Genomic DNA, 22,479 nt, shown 5'->3' with positions numbered 1-22,479 from the left:
TCAGCGCAGCTCACTGGCTTGCTGCGCTCCAGCAGGCCCTGGCTTGATAGAGGTACTGCAGTCCAGGTACAGGGCTCCTTGCTCAGGCACAAGTGGCTAGGTACTAAGGCAGGACAAACAAAAAAAAAATAAAAAAATTATATATTTGGGATATGTTTTAAGGATCAAATATAAAGAGGGCTCCAAAGAGGGGGGCTGGCCACGTCACTTGGCGCACGCAGCCGGGCCGCCCGCAAGCCCATACGGCGAGTCAGGGGGTTGGTTCGGGCGCAGTCGCAATAATCCGGTGGACAGCAAAGGAGCGGTGACAGGAGTGAAGGGTCACCCAGCCACCGTGCGCTCACTCACATGTCTGTCCTTGTTTATTCAGGTCCACAGGTGGTTGGCTAACTTACGATACTGTGGGGTTTGTGGCTGTCATGGCCGCCAGGTGAGTCAGGGGTGGTGCAGGCGTGGGCCAACCCCCTCCTTTTCTCCTGCATAGGCTTGGGGGACGGGGGATGGTGGACTATTATGGCCAGGCCTCTGGCGCATCTCTTACAGGGTGGCGCCTACAGTCGTGGCCTTTGGAATGTTGCTTTGCCAGGTCTGTCACGACTACAGACTCCTTATAAAGCCCTGCCACGACTGCAGGCATCAGTCTGTCACGATTACAGACCCGCTCTAAAGCCCTGCCACGACTGCAGGCATCAGTCTGTCACGACTACAGACTCGTTATAAAGTCCTGCCACGACTGCAGGCATCAGTCTGTCACGACTACAGACCCGTTATAAAGCCCTGCCACGACTGCAGGCATCAGTCTGTCACGACTACAGACTCGTTATAAAGTCCTGCCACGACTGCAGGCATCAGTCTGTCACGACTACAGACCCGTTATAAAGCCCTGCCACGACTGCAGGCATCAGTCTGTCACGACTACAGACTCGTTATAAAGTCCTGCCACGACTGCAGGCATCAGTCTGTCACGACTACAGACCCGTTATAAAGCCCTGCCACGACTGCAGGCATCAGTCTGTCACGACTACAGACCCGCTCTAAAGCCCTGCCACGACTGCAGGCACAAATCCGTTACGACTACAGACTCGTTATAAAGCCCTGCCACAACTGCAGGCATTAGTCTCATGTCAACAGACTCGTGAGGTAATACTACCATGTCTACAGGCGATGGTCCGTTACCGCTACTCCCGAGGTAGGGTCCCCTCACGACTACAGGGGCCAGTCGGTCACATCCACAGACTCGGTCGCACTCCCGTTGACTACAGGCACTGGGTGGGCATCTACAGGTAGTTGCGTCACGTCTACGCACGCGGGTCAGCCACGGCCTGGGGGGTCAGCCTTCACGGTCACAGGTAGGTCCGGTCAGGCCTCAGTCTCCCAGCGGGTTCCAGTCACAATAACCAGCCCCTAGGGGGGGCACTCCCGCGCCGGCGCATAATGCCAGGGAGCTATGCGGCTCCCCACGCGGCACACGATTCAAACCGGCGGGGGCCGGGGCTCACGGTAAAGGAAGGGCTCCCTCTGATCCGGTGCACATCGCCAGGGAGCGGCGCTGCTCCCCACGCGGTACGAGTGTCCAGCCGGCGGTGGGTCGGCCCTGGCTGAGGGGGGGGGGGGCTCCCCCGCACGGGTGCACTCTGCCAGGGAGCAGCGTGAGCTCCCCACGCGGCTGGGGGTAAAGGTGCAGGACACCGTTTCCCCGCTCCTCATCTTCAATAAAGTCTGGCACGGGCCGCCGTGCCGTTAGGTAGGCAGGGATCGGGGGAAGGAGTACCAGGCTCGGTCAGGGGGAGCAGATCATAGGCGGTGGCTGGCTTCCTGCTGCCGGCCGTACAGAAGGTTCCAAGGGGGTCATTTAGGCACAGGATGTTAGTTAGTCTGTGCAGGTGACCTGCGTTATACCATGCTCTTCGTGCTCGTACACAGAGCTGTGCCCATACTGGAGCTGCGTAAGTGGTTTATAGTTTAAAAAAAATTAAATAAATAAAAAATTTCAAACCACAATTAGAGTCTTTCACGCATGGCTTCTCCGTTTTAGGTGTACACATATGACTCCACCATTAGAGTCTCTCACACATGGCTTCTCCGTTTTAGGTTTACACATATAGTCCGCCATTAGAGTCTTTCACCCATGGCTTCTCCGTTTTAGGTTTACACATATGACTCCGCCGTTAGAGGCTCTCACGCATGGCTTCTCCGTTTTAGGTTTACACATACGACTCCTCTATTAGAGTCTCTCACGCATGGCTTCTCCGTTTTAGGTTTACACATATGACTCCGCCGTTAGAGGCTCTCACGCATGGCTTCTCCGTTTTAGGTTTACACATATGACTCCGCCATTAGAGTCTCTCATGCATGGCTTCTCCGTTTTAGGTGTACACATATGACTCCACCATTAGAGTCTCTCACGCATGGCTTCTCCGTTTTAGGTTTACACATATGACTCCGCCGTTAGAGGCTCTCACGCATGGCTTCTCCGTTTAGGTTACACATATGACTCCGCCATTAGAGTCTCTCATGCATGGCTTCTCCGTTTTAGGTGTACACATATGACTCCACCATTAGAGTCTCTCACGCATGGCTTCTCCGTTTTAGGTTTACACATATGACTCCGCCATTAGAGTCTCTCACGCATGGCTTCTCCGTTTTAGTTACACATATGACTCCGCCATCTGAGTCTCACGCATGGCTTCTCCGTTTTAGTTTTACACATATGACTTCGTCATTAGAGTCTCTCGCGCATAGCTCCGCCATTAGTCTATCGCGCATGGCTTCTCCGCTTTAGGTTTACACAGATGACTCTTCCATTAGAGTCTCTCACGCACGACTTCTCCGTTTAGGTTTACACATATGACTCCGCCATTAGTCTCTCATGCACGACTTCTCTGTTTAGGTTTACACATATGACTCCGCCATTAGAGTCTCTCGCGCATGGCTTCTCAGTTTTAGGTTTACACATATGACTCTGCCATTAGAGTCTCACGCATGGCTTCTCCGTTAAAAAAAAAAAAATTAATAAATAAATAAATGTTTCCACTTTTTCTTTCAGGTTTGTCCAGGGGCAGATCGGTTGCCAATGCCAATTCCTCACCAGGCCCAGCTGCGCTGGGACTAGTCTCTCATCTCACCATAGCTAACAGACTGATGGCCAATTCCTTGGCCAGTAATACCCTGAGGGCTTACAAGACAGCTTGGCGCCTGTTTCAGAAATATGAACACCTACCCGGCTGCTGGCCGGTGGGACTATCACTCACCTATTGGGCTTCGTCAGGTTTTTTGCCACTCTCAATTAAACCTGTCCTATAGCACTGTTAACTATACCTGGCAGGTATTCAGCACATTCGGGTTTAGTTAACAGGTTCAGGGGTCGATCCTCTCTCGATCACAGGACATTCCTTTCACAGGGGCGCAGCAGCTGCGGCGTCCATGCATAAGGTACCAGTACATGTAATCAAACGGTTGGGTCGTTGGAGTTCCGCGTGTTCCATGCGTTATATCCCGGATCCTTAATACAAAATGTCACTGGCTTTCCGAGTTTTGGTTTTGTAGTTTCTGTTATCAAAGTCTTTCAAAACTCCTATGCATGGTTCTTTTGGCCCCTTTAGGGCCGCTTCACACGAGCGGATGCCTTGCGTGGCATCCGCTCCGTGACAGAGTGCCAAGACCCGCTGCAGACTGCAGAGGCACGGGGCAGTAACATGACTGTTAATGCTCCGTGCCTCTCTGTGATCTCTTTACTACGAAATCACAGTTGTCACGGAGCATTAACAGTCATGTTACTGCCCCGTGCCTCTGCAGTCTGCAGCGGGTCTTGGCACTCTGTCACGGAGCGGATGCCACGCAAGGCATCCGCTCGTGTGAAGCGGCCCTTAGGCTGAGTTCACACGAGCGTGACAGATTTGGTCCGGATGCGTTCAGGGTGCGTTCAGTTAAACTCGCACCATTTTGCAAGCAAGTTCAGTCAGTTTTGTCTGCGATTGCGTTTAGTTGTTCAGTTTTTTCCGCGCGGGTGCAATGCGTTTTGATGCGTTTTTCACGCGCGTGATAAAAAACGGAAGGTTTACAAACAACATCTCCTAGCAACCATCAGTGAAAAACGCATTGCATCCGCACTTGCTTGCAGATGCAATGCGTTATTAACGCAGCCCCATTCACTTCTATGGAGCCAGGGCTGCGTGAAAAACGCAGAATATAGAACATGCTGCGATTTTAAAGCATTGCAGAAGTGATACATGAAAAAAAATGCTCATGTGCACAGCCCCATTGAAATGAATGGGTCAGGATTCAGTGCAGGTGCAATGCGTTCACCTACTGCATTGCACCCGCGCGGAAATCTCGCCCGTGTGAACTCAGCCTTAGACCCCCTTCACACGAGAGAGTTTTCCGCGCGGGTGCAATGCGTGAAGTGAACGCATAGCACCCGCACTGAATCCTGACCCATTCATTTCAATGGGGCTGTGTACATGAGCGTTGTTTTCACGCATCAGTTCTGCGTTGCGTGAAAATCGCAGCATGTTCTATATTCTGCGTTTTTCACGCAGCCCTGGCTCCATAGAAGTGAATGGGGCTGCGTGAAAAACGCATTGCATCCGCAAGCTAGTGCGGGTGCGATGCGTTTTTCACTGATGGTTGCTAAGAGATGTTGTTTGTAAACCTTCAGTGTTTTATCACGCGCATGAAAAATGCATCAAAACGCATTGAACCCGCGCGGAAAAAACTGAACAACTGAACGCAATCGCAGACAAAACTGACTGAATTGCTTGAAAAATGGTGCGAGTTTCACTGAACGCATCCCGACCTAATCCGTCACGCTCGTGTGAAAGAGGCCTTAGGCTACCCTTCGATAAGCAGTTCCGGCATAACTCTGCTGCTTCTAGGTAGGGGGGGGGGAATATAGGCTTAGGTAGGGGACCCTCTCGTAATGAGCCGATCCGAGCACAAGTGGTAGGCAATTAAAGAGTGCCGTGTTTGTGTGAGAGGAGGCGGGGCTTTAATTATTTAAACCTGGCTCTCCTGCCCCCACTTGTCGGTTCGAATGCTTTCGACCCACCCAGAAGCCCTCCCTTCTTCTCAGGACTCATCATTGGTGTGGCCCCCTTTAGGCTACCCTTCGATAAGCAGTTCCGGCATAACTCTGCTGCTTCTAGGTAGGGGGGGGGGGAATATAGGCTTAGGTAGGGGACCCTCTCGTAATGAGCCGATCCGAGCACAACTGGAGAAATGCGTATTGGTTTTAAAAGTCAAATAAAACAACTATGCAAAAGAAAGATGTTTTTTTTTCCAAGACAACAAATTTGGAAATCAGATATTCCTCATAGTCTGCAGCAGCTTTCATGACGTTCTGTACTGAATCGAATCTCTGCAAGGGGGGAGCTGCAATTTAGGCTGTAAATTGTATGGCTGTGCTGTGACGTGTAGGCATCTGTGTGCACTGCAGGCATATTTATATCTCCACTATTCTAAGTGGCTACATATTACCGGGCCTTTTTTATTCTCAGGAGGGCTCTGTAAGCCTTGTTTAATCCTTTTTAACCCTATCTAATCCTTTTCCGTGCTTGGCGCTCCACTGGCTTCCTTTTTTCCGTACACCGTCTAGTTGTCGCAGCCTCACAAGTCACCCTCTCTTCCATTGGTTTTGACTTTAGGTATCCCTTGGCGCCCTTCTCTTCTTTTCCTCCTCTCACCTTCCCCCATCTTATCTCCCCAACCTTCCCCCCCCCTCCTTTCTTTTTTCCCCCTATGGACCCTTGAGTCCCTTAACCTTTCAATTTTGCATTTTGTTCTGCATTTACGTTTCCCTTTTTTTCTATTTTGCTTGATGGAGCAAGGGAAAGCCAGACCCCGGATCCGACCCCGAGCCTGATAAAAGTAAGCGGATCCATGAAAAAATAAATATATAAAAGTAAGTTCTGCCGGAAAACCCCAGAGGGTCTCCCAGCACCTCTCTGAACTTCCTTCCCTGGCAGGACAGGAAAAACCCTGGTGATGGAGGGAATGTAAACCTCTCTGTGTTTTTCCTGTCCTATCAGAGGAAAGTCAGTCTCAGGATGCGCTGTCATTGAGACGACTGAGGAAAACTACAATCCAAAGACACTGGACTGACATATCCGGCTCAGAGACTCAACCACCCAGCCCTATACATCCTGTTATCACACATGGCCTCTGTCTGTACAGTAGTGTAGTGCTCCTCTCCGCCTGTACAGGACCCAGCGCAGGAGCGCCCCTCTCCGCCTGTACAGGACCCAGCGCAGGAGCGCCCCTCTCCGCCTGTACAGGACCCAGCGCAGGAGCGCCCCTCTCCGCCTGTACAGGACCCAGCGCAGGAGCGCCCCTCTCCGCCTGTACAGGACCCAGCGCAAGAGCGCCCCTCTCCGCCTGTACAGGACCCAGCGCAGGAGCGCCCCTCTCCGCCTGTACAGGACCCAGCGCAGGAGCGCCCCTCTCCGCCTGTACAGGACCCAGCGCAGGAGCGCCCCTCTCCGCCTGTACAGGACCCAGCGCAGGAGCGCCCCTCTCCGCCTGTACAGGACCCAGCGCAGGAGCGCCCCTCTCCGCCTGTACAGGACCCAGCGCAGGAGCGCCCCTCTCTGCCTGTACAGGACCCAGCGCAGGAGCGCCCCTCTCCGCCTGTACAGGACCCAGCGCAGGAGCGCCCCTCTCCGCCTGTACAGGACCCAGCGCAGGAGCGCCCCTCTCGCCTGTACAGGACCCAGCGCAGGAGCGCCCCTCTCCGCCTGTACAGGACCCAGCGCAGGAGCGCCCCTCTCCGCCTGTACAGGACCCAGCGCAGGAGCGCCCCTCTCCGCCTGTACAGGACCCAGCGCAGGAGCGCCCCTCTCCGCCTGTACAGGACCCAGCGCAGGAGCGCCCCTCTCCGCCTGTACAGGACCCAGCGCAGGAGCGCCCCTCTCCGCCTGTACAGGACCCAGCGCAGGAGCGCCCCTCTCCGCCTGTACAGGACCCAGCGCAGGAGCGCCCCTCTCCGCCTGTACAGGACCCAGCGCAGGAGCGCCCCTCTCCGCCTGTACAGGACCCAGCGCAGGAGCGCCCCTCTCCGCCTGTACAGGACCCAGCGCAGGAGCGCCCCTCTCCGCCTGTACAGGACCCAGCGCAGGAGCGCCCCTCTCCGCCTGTACAGGACCCAGCGCAGGAGCGCCCCTCTCCGCCTGTACAGGACGCAGCGCAGGAGCGCCCCTCTCCGCCTGTACAGGACGCAGCGCAGGAGCGCCCCTCTCCGCCTGTACAGGACCCAGCGCAGGAGCGCCTCTCTCCGCCTGTACAGGACCCAGCTCTCCGCCTGTACAGGACCCAGCGCAGGAGCGCCCCTCTCCGACCTGTACAGGACCCAGCGCAGGAGCGCCCCTCTCCGCCTGTACAGGACCCAGCGCAGGAGCGCCCCTCTCCGCCTGTACAGGACCCAGCGCAGGAGCGCCCCTCTCCGCCTGTACAGGACCCAGCGCAGGAGCGCCCCTCTCCGCCTGTGCAGGACCCAGCGCAGGAGCGCCTCTCTCTGCCTGTACAGGACCCAGCGCAGGAGCGCCCCTCTCCGCCTGTACAGGACCCAGCGCAGGAGTGCCCCTCTCCGCCTGTACAGGACCCAGCGCAGGAGCGCCCCTCTCCGACCTGTACAGGACCCAGCGCAGGAGCGCCCCTCTCCGACCTGTACAGGACCCAGCGCAGGAGCGCCCCTCTCCGCCTGTACAGGACCCAGCGCAGGAGAGCCTCTCTCCGCCTGTACAGGACCCAGCGCAGGAGCGCCCCTCTCTGCCTGTTGAGCTAATTCACAGCAACACCCCCTACTCCAGACGGTGTCGTTCCTATACCCCATAAACATACTACAACAGACGGCCCCTGACTTTACAGACTACACTAAAAAGTCCTAGGCCGGCTCCTCATGCCACCCTACTGTAGCTAACAGCAGGACAAGTATACCCACCCCCATCCCATATACCCACTGACCCCCACATTGCCAGAACCACTCATCATGCCCCCCCTTTCCCACAGACAGCAGCACGAGATCCCCTTGTCTGATCTTAATGGCTGCCACACGATACTCCCTGCTGACCCCATAGGCCCCAAGACCAGGGACTGCACCCCGGACACCCCATCTGGCTAGACTGCTCCCCCAGTACTACTGTCTGATCAGGTGTCCTACAGACACACAATTCTCACCATGTGCCCCTTCTCTCACACAGACCGGACATCAGATCTACAGACCATTGTCTGCACCCTGCACCCACCGACTGCTGCTCGAGCCCCTCCAGCGAACTGGTCCCAAGGTACAAACTGTACTAACCACCAAACAGGTCGCCATCACTGCCCCCTCCCCATCTGTGCCCACTACACATAGCTCTCCCCAACATGCGACCGTGTGTAGTAGCGAAGTTATGTGACCACTGACCTCAAACCTTATTAAAACCCCCGTCTACAGATCTGCATCCTCCTGTCCCCCAAAAAATCACTACACACCCACCCCCAGATTTACAGCCCATAAATCCCCCCTCCCCTGCACCCTCATAGCCCCCAGATTAGAGCCGGTTCTGTACTGTAACCCCCTGTAATTGCACCAGATCCCCCTGCCCCTCATATATGAGCTGCATATGCCGCCGCTCCCCATGAAGCTCTGTACTCCAGGACTGCACCACATCCTGGCACACACAGCCCCTCCCCCTGGCACACACAGACCCTCCCCCTGGCACACACAGCCCCTCCCCCTTCCACAAGCTCCTGCAGTCCGGGTTTATCAGCACTTCCCACATTTAGTCATGTGACCACGAAGGCGCATGTGACGTCACTGACCTCCTTCTGACAACTCCGTTCTTGCATCTACCTTTGGTGACATAATGTGACTCTGAGATATGCGGTGATAAGTGAGGTTCAGGTAAGTGTCCTGTGTGCTGGGCTGCGGGGCGTCCTCTCCGTGTTCTGTGCGGTCTCCTGTGGGGTCAGGATTAGGGACAGGTTTACAGTCAGGGAGGTTTTGTGGAGAACATTAAAGGGATCGTCAGCATCTGATCAGCGGGGGTCCGATCAGCTGTTCTCACTGTTTACCTCATGCCCAGTGACGTCACTATCCTGGGCGGGGCTAAGCTCCATCTATGTTGTGTCCAGCAGGGCAGGTAGGTGTGTAGTCACCGCCATTGTCTGTCAGGATGACTGGGGCAGAGGGGGCATTAACCCCTTCACCGCCAGCTCTCTCGGCCAGGCACAGTCAGCCTCCGCCAGCACTCAGCCCACTAGGCACTAGGCTGCCCAGGGACTGACTGAGCTACAGGAGCAGCACCGGGGTCTATCTGAGTGTAATCTATATGTACAGCGCAGGTATATACATAGTCATCTCCTGTGTATTATAGTATATACTATGCTGGTATAACCTGGGTCTATCTGAGTGTAATCTATATGTACAGCGCAGGTATATACATAGTCATCCTCCTGTGTATTATAGTATATACTATGCTGGTATAACCTGGGTCTATCTGAGTGTAATCTATATGTACAGCGCAGGTATATACATAGTCATCCTCCTGTGTATTATAGTATATACTATGCTGGTATAACCTGGGTCTATCTGAGTGTAATCTGTATGTACAGCGCAGGTATATACATAGTCATCTTCCTGTGTATTATAGTATATACTATGCTGGTATAACCTGGGTCTATCTGAGTGTAATCTATATGTACAGCGCAGGTATATACATAGTCATCCTCCTGTGTATTATAGTATAGACTATTCTGGTATAACCTGGGTCTATCTGAGTGTAATCTATATGTACAGCGCAGGTATATACATAGTCATCCTCCTGTGTATTATAGTATATACTGTGCTGGTATAACCTGGGTCTATCTGAGTGTAATCTATATGTACAGGGCAGGTATATACATAGTCATCCTCCTGTGTATTATAGTATATACTATGCTGGTATAACCTGGGTCTATCTGAGTGTAATCTATATGTACAGCGCAGGTATATACATAGTCATCCTCCTGTGTATTATAGTATATACTGTGCTGGTATAACCTGGGTCTATCTGAGTGTAATCTATATGTACAGCGCAGGTATATACATAGTCATCCTCCTGTGTATTATAGTATATACTATGCTGGTATAACCTGGGTCTATCTGAGTGTAATCTATATGTACAGCGCAGGTATATACATAGTCATCTTCCTGTGTATTATAGTATATACTATGCTGGTATAACCTGGGTCTATCTGAGTGTAATCTATATGTACAGCTCAGGTATATACATAGTCATCCTCCTGTGTATTATAGTATATACTATGCTGTTATAACCTGGGTCTATCTGAGTGTAATCTATATGTACAGCGCAGGTATATACATAGTCATCCTCCTGTGTATTATAGTATATACTATGCTGGTATAACCTGGGTCTATCTGAGTGTAATCTATATGTACAGCACAGGTATATACATAGTCATCCTCCTGTGTATTATAGTATATACTATGCTGGTATAACCTGGGTATATCTGAGTGTAATCTATATGTACAGCGCAGGTATATACATAGTCATCTCCTGTGTATTATAGTATATACTATGCTGGTATAACCTGGGTATATCTGAGTGTAATCTATATGTACAGCGCAGGTATATACATAGTCATCTCCTGTGTATTATAGTATAGACTATGCTGGTATAACCTGGGTCTATCTGAGTGTAATCTATATGTACAGCGCAGGTATATACATAGTCATCTTCCTGTGTATTATAGTATATACTATGCTGGTATAACCTGGGTCTATCTGAGTGTAATCTGTATGTACAGCGCAGGTATATACATAGTCATCCTCCTGTGTATTATAGTATATACTATGCTGGTATAACCTGGGTATATCTGAGTGTAATCTATATGTACAGCGCAGGTATATACATAGTCATCCTCCTGTGTATTATAGTATAGACTAGGCTGGTATAACCTGGGTCTACCTGAGTGTAATCTATATGTACAGCGCAGGTATATACATAGTCATCTTCCTGTGTATTATAGTATAGACTATGCTGGTATAACCTGGGTCTATCTGAGTGTAATCTATATGTACAGCGCAGGTATATACATAGTCATCTTCCTGTGTATTATAGTATAGACTATGCTGGTATAACCTGGGTCTATCTGAGTGTAATCTATATGTACAGCGCAGGTATATACATAGTCATCCTCCTGTGTATTATAGTATAGACTAGGCTGGTATAACCTGGGTATATCTGAGTGTAATCTATATGTACAGCGCAGGTATATACATAGTCATCCTCCTGTGTATTATAGTATAGACTAGGCTGGTATAACCTGGGTCTACCTGAGTGTAATCTATATGTACAGCTAGGGCTGCAACGATTAATCGATGTAATCGATTATATTCGATAACTGGATTCGTTGTCGACGAATCCAGTTATCGAATAATCGCCGATTCCTTGCTATGCGGGCGGGCGGGCGGTCGCTGCATCTTTATTTTACCTTTTTACAATGACGCTCTTGTAACAGCCAGGCAGAGCGGACGGCGGCGTAACGTCACTCACTCACGTGACACGCCTGCTCCGCCTCCTTCATTCATGAGGTGGGCGGAGCAGGTGCGTCACGTGAGTGAGTGACGTTGCGCCGCCGTCCGCTCTGCCTGGCTGTTACAGGAGCGTCATTGTAAAAAGGTAAAATAAAGATGCAGTGATTAGTCCGACTTATAAGCATCGGGGCCGGGGCTGTTATGGGGAGGGGGGAGGATCTGTCTATGGCACTGCTATGGGGAGGGGGGTCTGTGTATGGCACTGCTATGGGGAGGGGGATCTGTGCACTGTTATGAGGAAAGGGATCTGTGCACTGTTATGCCCATAACAGTTCACATATCCCCCTCTCCATAACAGCGCCACCCACAGATCCCCCTCTCCATAACAGCGCCACCCACAGATCCCCCTCTCCATAACAGCGCCACCCACAGATCCCCCTCTCCATAACAGCGCCGCCCACAGATCCCCCTCTCCATAACTGCGCCGCCCACAGATCCCCCTCTCCATAACTGCGCCGCCCACAGATCCCCCTCTCCATAACTGCGCCGCCCACAGATCCCCCTCTCCATAACTGCGCCGCCCACAGATCCCCCTCTCCATAACTGCGCCGCCCACAGATCCCCCTCTCCATAACTGCGCCGCCCACAGATCCCCCTCTCCATAACTGCGCCGCCCACAGATCCCCCTCTCCATAACTGCGCCGCCCACAGATCCCCCTCTCCATAACTGCGCCACCCACAGATCCCCCTCTCCATAACTGCGCCACCCACAGATCCCCCTCTCCATAACTGCGCCACCCACAGATCCCCCTCTCCATAACTGCGCCACCCACAGATCCCCCTCTCCATAACTACGCCACCCACAGATCCCCCTCTCCATAACTACGCCACCCACAGATCCCCCTCTCCATAACTGCGCCACCCACAGATCCCCCTCTCCATAACTGCGCCACCCACAGATCCCCCTCTCCATAACTACGCCACCCACAGATCCCCCTCTCCATAACTACGCCACCCACAGATCCCCCTCTCCATAACTACGCCACCCACAGATCCCCCTCTCCATAACTGCGCCGTCCACAGATCCCCCTCTCCATAACTACGCCACCCACAGATCCCCCTCTCCATAACTGCGCCACCCACAGATCCCCCTCTCCATAACTACGCCACCCACAGATCCCCCTCTCCATAACTACGCCACCCACAGATCCCCCTCTCCATAACTACGCCACCCACAGATCCCCCTCTCCATAACTACGCCGTCCACAGATCCCCCATAAGTGTCGCCCACAGATCCCCCATAATAGTGTCGTCCACAGATCCCCCATAATAGTGTCGTCCACAGATCCCCCATAATAGTGTCGTCCACAGATCCCCCATAATAGTGTCGTCCACAATTTGTTTTAATATGGCCTTTAAACATAATTTTTCAAGTAAGATCATATAAACCTCTGTTTTGTAATTTTGTCGTTTTTCCCGATTAATCGATTAATCGTAGAAATTAATCGGCAACTAATCGATTATTCAAATAATCGTTAGCTGCAGCCCTATGTACAGCGCAGGTATATACAGTACAGACCAAAAGTTTGGACACACCTTCTCATTCAAAGAGTTTTCTTTATTTTCATGACTATGAAAATTGTAGATTCACACTGAAGGCATCAAAACTATGAATTAACACATGTGGAATTATATACATAACAAACAAGTGTGAAACAACTGAAAATATGTCATATTCTAGGTTCTTGAAAGTAGCCACCTTTTGCTTTGATTACTGCTTTGCACACTCTTGGCATTCTCTTGATTAGCTTCAAGAGGTAGTCACCTGAAATGGTCTTCCAACAGTCTTGAAGGAGTTCCCAGAGATGCTTAGCACTTGTTGGCCCTTTTGCCTTCACTCTGCGGTCCAGCTCACCCCAAACCATCTCGATTGGGTTCAGGTCCGGTGACTGTGGAGGCCAGGTCATCTGGCGCAGCACCCCATCACTCTCCTTCATGGTCAAATAGCCCTTACACAGCCTGGAGGTGTGTTTGGGGTCATTGTCCTGTTGAAAAATAAATGATGGTCCAACTAAACTCAAACCGGATGGAATAGCATGCCGCTGCAAGATGCTGTGGTAGCCATGCTGGTTCAGTATGCCTTCAATTTTGAATAAATCCCCAACAGTGTCACCAGCAAAGCACCCTCCCCCCACACCATCACACCTCCTCCTCCATGCTTCACGGTGGGAACCAGGCATGTAGAGTCCATCCGTTCACCTTTTCTGCGTCGCACAAAGACACGGTGGTTGGAACCAAAGATCTCAAATTTGGACTCATCAGACCAAAGCACAGATTTCCACTGGTCTAATGTCCATTCCTTGTGTTCTTTAGCCCATACAAGTCTCTTCTGCTTGTTGCCTGTCCTTAGCAGTGGTTTCCTAGCAGATATTCTACCATGAAGGCCTGATTCACACAGTCTCCTCTTAACAGTTGTTCTAGAGATGTGTCTGCTGCTAGAACTCTGTGTGGCATTGACCTGGTCTCTAATCTGAGCTGCTGTTAACCTGCGATTTCTGAGGCTGGTGACTCAGATGAACTTATCCTCCGCAGCAGAGGTGACTCTTGGTTTTCCTTTCCTGGGGCGGTCCGCATGTGAGACAGTTTCTTTGTAGCGCTTGATGGTTTTTGTGACTGCACTTGGGGACACTTTCAAAGTTTTCCCAATTTTTCAGACTGACTGACCTTCATTTCTTAAAGTAATGATGGCCACTCGTTTTTCTTTACTTAGCTGCTTTTTTCTTGCCATAATACAAATTCTAACAGTCTATTCAGTAGGACTATAAGCTGTGTATCCACCTGACTTCTCCACAACGCAACTGATGGTCCCAACCCCATTTATAAGGCAAGAAATCCCACTTATTAAACCTGACAGGGCACACCTGTGAAGTGAAAACCATTTCAGGTGACTACCTCTTGAAGCTCATCAAGAGAATGCCAAGAGTGTGCAAAGCAGTAATCAAAGCAAAAGGTGGCTACTTTGAAGAACCTAGAATATGACATATTTTCAGTTGTTTCACCCTTTTTTGTTATGTATATAATTCCACATGTGTTAATTCATAGTTTTGATGCCTTCAGTGTGAATCTACAATTTTCAGTCATGAAAATAAAGAAAACTCTTTGAATGAGAAGGTGTGTCCAAACCTTTGGTCTGTACTGTACATAGTCATCTTCCTGTGTATTATAGTATATACTGTGCTGGTATAACCTGGGTCTATCTGAGTGTAATCTATATGTACAGCGCAGGTATATACATAGTCATCTTCCTGTGTATTATAGTATAGGCTATGCTGGTATAACCTGGGTACATCTGAGTGTAATCTATATGTACAGCGCAGGTATATACATAGTCATCCTCCTGTGTATTATAGTATATACTATGCGGGTATAACCTGGGTCTATCTGAGTGTAATCTATATGTACAGCGCAGGTATATACATAGTCATCCTCCTGTGTATTATAGTATATACTGTGCTGGTATAACCTGGGTCTATCTGAGTGTAATCTATATGTACAGCGCAGGTATATACATAGTCATCCTCCTGTGTATTATAGTATATACTGTGCTGGTATAACCTGGGTACATCTGAGTGTAATCTATATGTACAGCGCAGGTATATACATAGTCATCCTCCTGTGTATTATAGTATATACTACGCTGGTATAACCTGGGTCTATCTGAGTGTAATCTATATGTACAGCGCAGGTATATACATAGTCATCCTCCTGTGTATTATAGTATATACTATGCTGGTATAACCTGGGTATATCTGAGTGTAATCTATATGTACAGCGCAGGTATATACATAGTCATCTCCCTGTGTATTATAGTATAGACTATGCTGGTATAACCTGGGTCTATCTGAGTGTAATCTATATGTACAGCGCAGGTATATACATAGTCATCCTCCTGTGTATTATAGTATATACTATGCTGGTATAACCTGGGTCTATCTGAGTGTAATCTATATGTACAGCGCAGGTATATACATAGTCATCCTCCTGTGTATTATAGTATATACTGTGCTGGTATAACCTGGGTATATCTGAGTGTAATCTATATGTACAGCGCAGGTATATACATAGTCATCCTCCTGTGTATTATAGTATAGACTATGCTGGTATAACCTGGGTATCCCCGGTATATAATTATATATGTACAGCTGGTTGTACATCTTCTGTATATACATGGAGGACATAATCAAAGCTTTTGTGGAAACCCAAACTGTCCTGTATTTCGCTCGCGCTCCGGTTTTCCATGTGTAATCCACAGCCGATTCCATACGGTTTTCCATGTGAAGAAGCCCAGCCTGAGTGTAATCCAGAACCAGCAGTGTATGAGATTAGACCGATCTCATCTATATTGGGCTCTTTTCTCTATGTGGATATTGACCGGCCGTGCAGATTTATAAATTCTTAGCATGTCAGTTTTTGGTGGGGTTTTTTCCATTCCCCAGAGGCAGTTATAGGTGTTGTCGGCCGTTTATATTGATAACCGGTTGTCAGGATCGGTCATCAGTATCTGATCGGCGGGATCTGATACCCGGCAGCCCCGACTATCAGCGGTTGGAAGAGGAGATGATGCTCCAGTGTGAGGCCTCATGCACATGACCGTTGTGTGCGTCCGTGGCCGTTGTGCCGTTTTCCGTTTTTTTTCGCGGACCCATTGACTTTCAATGGGTCCGTGGAAAAATCGGAAAATGCACCGTTTTGCAGCCGAGACCATGATCCGTGTTTCCTGTCCGTCAAAAAAATACGACCTGTCCTATTTTTTTGACGGACAACGTTTCACGGACCCATTCAAGTCAATGGGTCCGTGAAAGAACACGGATGCACACAAGATTGGCATCAGTGTCCGTGATCCGTGGCCGTAGGTTACTTTCATACAGACGGATCCGAAGATCCGTCTGCATAAAAGCTTTTTCAGAGGTGAGTTTTCACTTCGTGAAAACTCAGATCCGACAGTATATTCTAACACAGAGGCGTTCCCATGGTGATGGGGACGCTTCAGGCTAGAATATACTGAAAAACTGTGTACATGACTGCCCCCCCCCCCTCCCTCCCCTGTAGTTAACTCATTGGTGTCCAGTGGGCCCCCCCTCCCTCCCCTGTACTTAACTCATTGGTGTCCAGTGGGCCCCCCCCTCCCTCCCCTGTAGTTAACTCGTTGGTGGCCAGTGGGCCCTCTCCCCTCCCCTGTAGTTAACTTGTTGGTAGCCAGTGGGCTCCCCCCTCTCCCCTGTAGTTAACTCATTGGTGGCCGGTGGGCCCCCCCTCCCTCCCCTGTAGTTAACTTGTTGGTAGCCAGCCCCCCCTCCCTCCCCTGTAGTTAACTCATTGGTGTCCAGTGGGCCCCCCCTGTTGTTAACTCATTGGTGTCCAGTGGGCCCTCTCCCCTCCCTCCCCCTCCTAATTAAAATCGCCCCCCCTATCATTGGTGGCAGTGGAGAGTACCGATCGGAGTCTCAGTGTAATCGCTGGGGCTCCGATCGGTAACCATGGCAACCGGGACGCTACTGCAGTCCCGGTTGCCATGGTAGCTTAGTAATTTGTAGAAGCTTCATACTTACCTGCGAGCTGCGATGTCTGTGACCGGCCGGGAGCTCCTCCTACTGGTAAGTGACAGATCATTAGGCAATGCACCGCACAGACCTGTCACTTACCAGTAGGAGGAGCTCCCGGCCGGTCACAGACATCGCAGCTCTTCAGGTAAGTATGAAGCTTCTACAAATTGCTAAGCAACCATGGCAACCGGGACTGCAGTAGCGTCCCGGTTGCCATGGTTACCGATCGGAGCCCCAGCGATTACACTGGGACTCCGATCGGTACTCACCACTGCCACCAATGATAGAAGGGGCGATTTTAATTAGGAGGGGGAGGGAGGGGAGAGGGCCCACTGGCCACCAACGAGTTAACTACAGGGGAGGGAGGGGGGGCCCACTGGACACCAATGAGTTAACTACAGGGGAGGGAGGGGGGGCCCACTGGACACCAATGAGTTAACTACAGGAGAGGGAGGGGGGCGGCCGCACTGGCCACCAATGAGTTAAAAACAGGGGGGGGGGGGGGTCTGCCCCCTGCTGCCTGGCAGCACCTGTCAGGCAGCAGGGGGCAGTCATGTACACAGTTTTTCAGTATATTCTAACCTAAAGCGTCCCCATCACCATGGGAACGCCTCTGTGTTAGAATATACTGTCGGATCTGAGTTTCACGATGTAGCTCATATCCGACAGTATATTCTAACATAGAGGCGTTCCCATGGTGATGGGGGCGCTTCAAGTTAAAATATACCATCGGATTGGAGAAAACTCCAATCCGATGGTATAAAAGAACTCCAGACTTTACATTGAAAGTCAATGGGGACGGATCCGTTTGAAATGGCACCATATTGTGTCAACGTCAAACGGATCCGTCCCCATTGACTTGCATTGTAATTCAGGACGGATCCGTTTGGCTCCGCACGGCCAGGCGGACACCAAAATGACTTTTTTTTCATGTCTGTGGATCCTCCAAAAATCAAGGAAGACCCACGGACGAAAAAACGGTCACGGATCACGGACCTACGGACCCCGTTTTTGCGGATCGTGAAAAAATACTGTCGTGTTCATGAGGCCTGAGCGCCGCTTCCTCGTCAGTACACCGCACGTTGTCTCCTGTGGAGCGGTGGCGTAGTGTAATTGCTGCTACAAGTATGTATTGTAGTATCGGGCATGCTGTAGTATTGAAGTATTATGTGCCACTGTCCCTGGTACAATGTCCTCCTTTATGAGGTTGTGGAAGTGACGCCCGACGTGTGACTGAGAATTACTAAAAGCTCATTCCCTTTGCTGGTTCTGTACAACGCTGCAGATTTACCGCACAGAAATCCGCAAAGTAAATCTGCAGCTGACCAGTCACGTGTGAACCCCGCCTTATACTGCACCGCAGCCGTTCTCTATGTGCTATATGGCGGAATTATCTCTGTACTGTGCGATGGACGCAGCTGAAGGTTTCTTATTCATTAGTTTATTATCATAATTTGTATTTTTCATGTTTTGTTAATGAATTATGAGAACTTTTCCCAGTTTCCCATAAATTGCACTGAGCGGAAATCGGCTGAACGCGGTATGACCACAGAAATGACTGGCACACGGGATCAAAGTGGGCAGGAGTGTGATTTAAATGGTTAAATGACTTTGGGCCCTTGACCAGCATACATGTCCGTATATGGCTGCATTGCTAAGAAAAATTATCTTTTAACCCCTTCTCAACCAGCGGCGTACATGTACAGCGTGACGTAACGTGCCATACAGCTACGTTCCGGTGATCTGGCAGGCGAACTGCGATAGAGGGGAGGAGTCTTCGCCGAGTAACGCGCGGGGGGGGGGGGGGGGGGGGGCACTTTGAGCAGCAAACCCCGTTTCCATATGGCGTAAACTTCATTTTTGGAACATTGCAGCTACAGAAGGGGCAGAAAAAGGTCCCGTGTGTTATCTGTGTGTGACCTACAAGGCGGTATAACAGCGAGACAGGACTGAGGCCGGTGACAGACGGCCTGTAAGAGTTTGCTGTCCTCCTTTATGAGGTTGTGGAAGTGACGCCCGACGTGTGACTGAGAATTACTAAAAGCTCATTCCCTTTGCTGGTTCTGTACAACGCTGCAGATTTACCGCACAGAAATCCGCAAAGTAAATCTGCAGCTGACCAGTCACGTGTGAACCCCGCCTTATACTGCACCGCAGCCGTTCTCTATGTGCTATATGGCGGAATTATCTCTGTACTGTGCGATGGACGCAGCTGAAGGTTTCTTATTCATTAGTTTCTTATTATCATAATTTGTATTTTTCATGTTTTGTTAATGAATTATGAGAACTTTTCCCAGTGATAACATAAATTGCACTGAGCGGAAATCAGCTGAACGCGGTATGACCACAGAAATGACTGGCACATGGCATCAAAGTGGGCAGGAGTGTGATTTAAATGGTTAAATGACTTTGGGCCCCTGACCAGCATACATGTCCGTATATGGCTGCATTGCTAAGAAAAATTATCTTTTAACCCCTTCTCAACCAGCGGCGTACATGTACAGCGTGACGTAACGTGCCATACAGCTACGTTCCGGTGATCTGGCAGGCGAACTGCAATAGAGGGGAGGAGTCTTCGCCGAGTAACGCTGGGGGGGGGGGGCACTTTGAGCAGCAAACCCCGTTTCCATATGGCGTAAACTTCATTTTTGGAACATTGCAGCTACAGAAGTGGCAGAAAAAGGTCCCGTGTGTTATCTGTGTGTGACCTACAAGGCGGTATAACAGCGAGACAGGACTGAGGCCGGTGACAGACGGCCTGTAAGAGTTTGCTGTTTATGCCGGAAACCGTCACCAGTCTACTCTAGAATTGGTATTTATTCTATACATAAATAGCAAATTTACACAATTTTACATTTCTAACTTTTATGCAATTTAATAACGCATGTTTTCTGTCATATTTAAAATATAACTTAGCCAAAATGGCGCATTATCAGCGCTCTGCATCTCCAGTATTACATTGGCCGATCAGCACAATGTTCTGCTGATAGATCCAGGGCCCACATAGAAGATAACAGAGCAGCGCAGGAATATCTGCTGGGATAGTGCTGAGGGGGCAAACAATCCAGGATACACAGAGCCCTGATAAACGTGACATAGACTGATAGGTGGCAAATACACTGACTCACTGACAGCACTTATTCAGAGAGTTCGGAAAAGCCGCCTGTCAGTCACAGGGAAGGGGGCATGTTTAGAAAACGCGCCGGCGGGGGATAAAATAACGTTTTAGAAAGCTTTTGCCGCATCTGCCGTCAGGAACAAAACAATCACCAGAAACACACTGCTGGCTCCTCTCAGGTACTGCTGGTGGCTTCAGGTGGTTTTTGTAGGTGACAGGTTCCCTTTAAGACCAATATATAAATTAATCTTGCGCTGTTCTGTATCTCGATCACGAATCCCCACATCTGTGTTTCAGCATGACGCTATAAGCTACCTGGGGTTGGTTCCGACCCAATATTATCCCGTTAACGGGCCGGGCTTATATCTGACGAGGAATTGCTGGCAGTCTACCGCGCTGGCACAGCTCTGCTTCACTGGGACAGTGAAAGGCTCTCTCAGCTTGTCAGGGTTGTGAGCGAGTGTTGTGTCACTCCGGAGTTTGCGTGGACCACCCTCTATCACTCCCGGTGCCTCCCTGCGCCCGTTCGGACAGGAGGCATCTGTGTAAACTGTGCTAAGCTGACCTTATGTACTCCCAGGGAAGGCGTAACGTCACGTCTTGGTAATCAGTGACAAAACCGTACCACGTGATCCCGATGTACAGTGTCAGTGGGCGGGGCTGCGAGGTGCGGTATCGTCACATATTGGTGTCACTTTTAGTTTTTTTTACTGTAGGGGTGCATCAGGGGGACTTCAAATGTTACATGGCAACTTAAAATTGTCCCAGTGAAATCTGCTTCTTATGTTGCTCCTTCCCTTTTGCGCCCTGCAGTGTGCCCGTACAGCAGTTTACGACCACATAAAAAATATTGAGGTCTATTTTGCTGTTAACTCTTGCTGTGTTGCAGGAAAAATGGATTAACATAAAAAATCTGCAAAAATAAAAATGAAATTACCTTCATTTTCTTTTAAACAGTTGTGGAACACCTCAAGGGTTAGCAAAGTTTGTAACATCAGTTATTACCACATAAAGTGACACATGTCCGATTTGCAAAAATAGGCCTGGGCAGGAAGGTGAAAACTGGCCGGGGGTACAAAAGGTTAATATATGCAAATAAGCCTCTGGGAGCAATGGGGGTGTTGCCCTTACACCTAGAGGCTCCTCCTTTCTGCACCTGCCACGTCCATTTCACTGTCATTGTCAGGGTCAGGTGTAATTACGTCTTCACTGCCTGGTCCTGTCAATCAAAGTGAAAAGGGGCGTGGCAGGTGCAGAGAGGAGGAGCCTCTAGGTAAAAAGGCAACACCCCTGTTACTCCTGGAGGTTCATTTGCATATAATAAAACATAATTATCTCAGCAGTGCGGGCACATATCAACATGGGACTAACGCAGATGCCTTCAGCTGTCACAGGTACCAATCTGCTGACAGATGCCCTTTATTCTTGTGATTCCAACTGATAGGACGAGGGCAGTCTGAGCTCTAGATCTATGAAGTGATCTACCAGATTACAGCTTTAGGCTGCTTTCATACCAGCGTTTTCAATTCCGCTATTGAGATTCGTCATAGGATGAAAACGCTTCAGTTTTGTCAACATTCATTGTCAATGGGGACAAAACTGAACTGAGCGAAACTGAGTCACCAAAATGCTTTCTGTTCCGTTTGGTTGCTTTCCCATTGCGGACAGAATAACACTGCAAGCAGCGTTTTTCTGTCCGCGATGTGGTGTGGAGCAAGACGGATCCGTCCTGACACACAATGTAAGTCCACGGGGACGGATCCGTTTTCTCTGACACAACAGAAAACGGATCCGTCCCCCATTGACTTTCAATAGTGTTCATGACGGATCCGTCATGGCTATAGAAGACATAATACAACCAGATCCGCTCATGACGGATGCATGCAGTTGTATTATTGTAAGGGAAGTGTTTTTGCAGATCCATGACGGATACGGATCCGCAAAAAACGCTAGCGTGAAAGTAGCCTTATACTGGTATTACCGCTGTGACCTGTAACTGACTATAGTGGTAATATGAAGGTGAGACATGCTTTGACCTGAAACATGGAGGAGCTGCCTTGATACACTTTATTATCTCCTCCAGTGTTTCCTCTTCTTATCTCCAGTAATTGTATTTTACATGGGATTTTCTATGATTTTACATCGGTTCATCTTCTTTCAATTCAGGTTCCTACAATATAGGATCCGCTCAGCGTATATCTCCTATATAAGATCATTCTTCTGATTGACCCATCAAGGATGGATAT

The 22,479-nt window shown here is 49.9% G+C and overlaps 2 protein-coding genes across 3 annotated transcripts in view; both read left to right on the top strand.

The window, feature by feature from the left end:
* Window positions 1-22,479, top strand: part of LOC122933675 (gastrula zinc finger protein XlCGF57.1-like) — a 376,277-nt gene that overhangs the window by 113,628 nt on the left and 240,170 nt on the right. The window lies entirely within an intron of this gene.
* Window positions 1-22,479, top strand: part of LOC122933673 (gastrula zinc finger protein XlCGF26.1-like) — a 284,426-nt gene that overhangs the window by 113,695 nt on the left and 148,252 nt on the right. The window lies entirely within an intron of this gene.

Source organism: Bufo gargarizans, chromosome 4 (assembly GCF_014858855.1).
Source record: "Bufo gargarizans isolate SCDJY-AF-19 chromosome 4, ASM1485885v1, whole genome shotgun sequence".
NCBI classification, from domain to species: Eukaryota; Metazoa; Chordata; class Amphibia; order Anura; family Bufonidae; genus Bufo; species Bufo gargarizans.
Note: the sequence above shows the minus strand (reverse complement) of the source record. Positions and strands in the feature narration are given on the sequence as shown.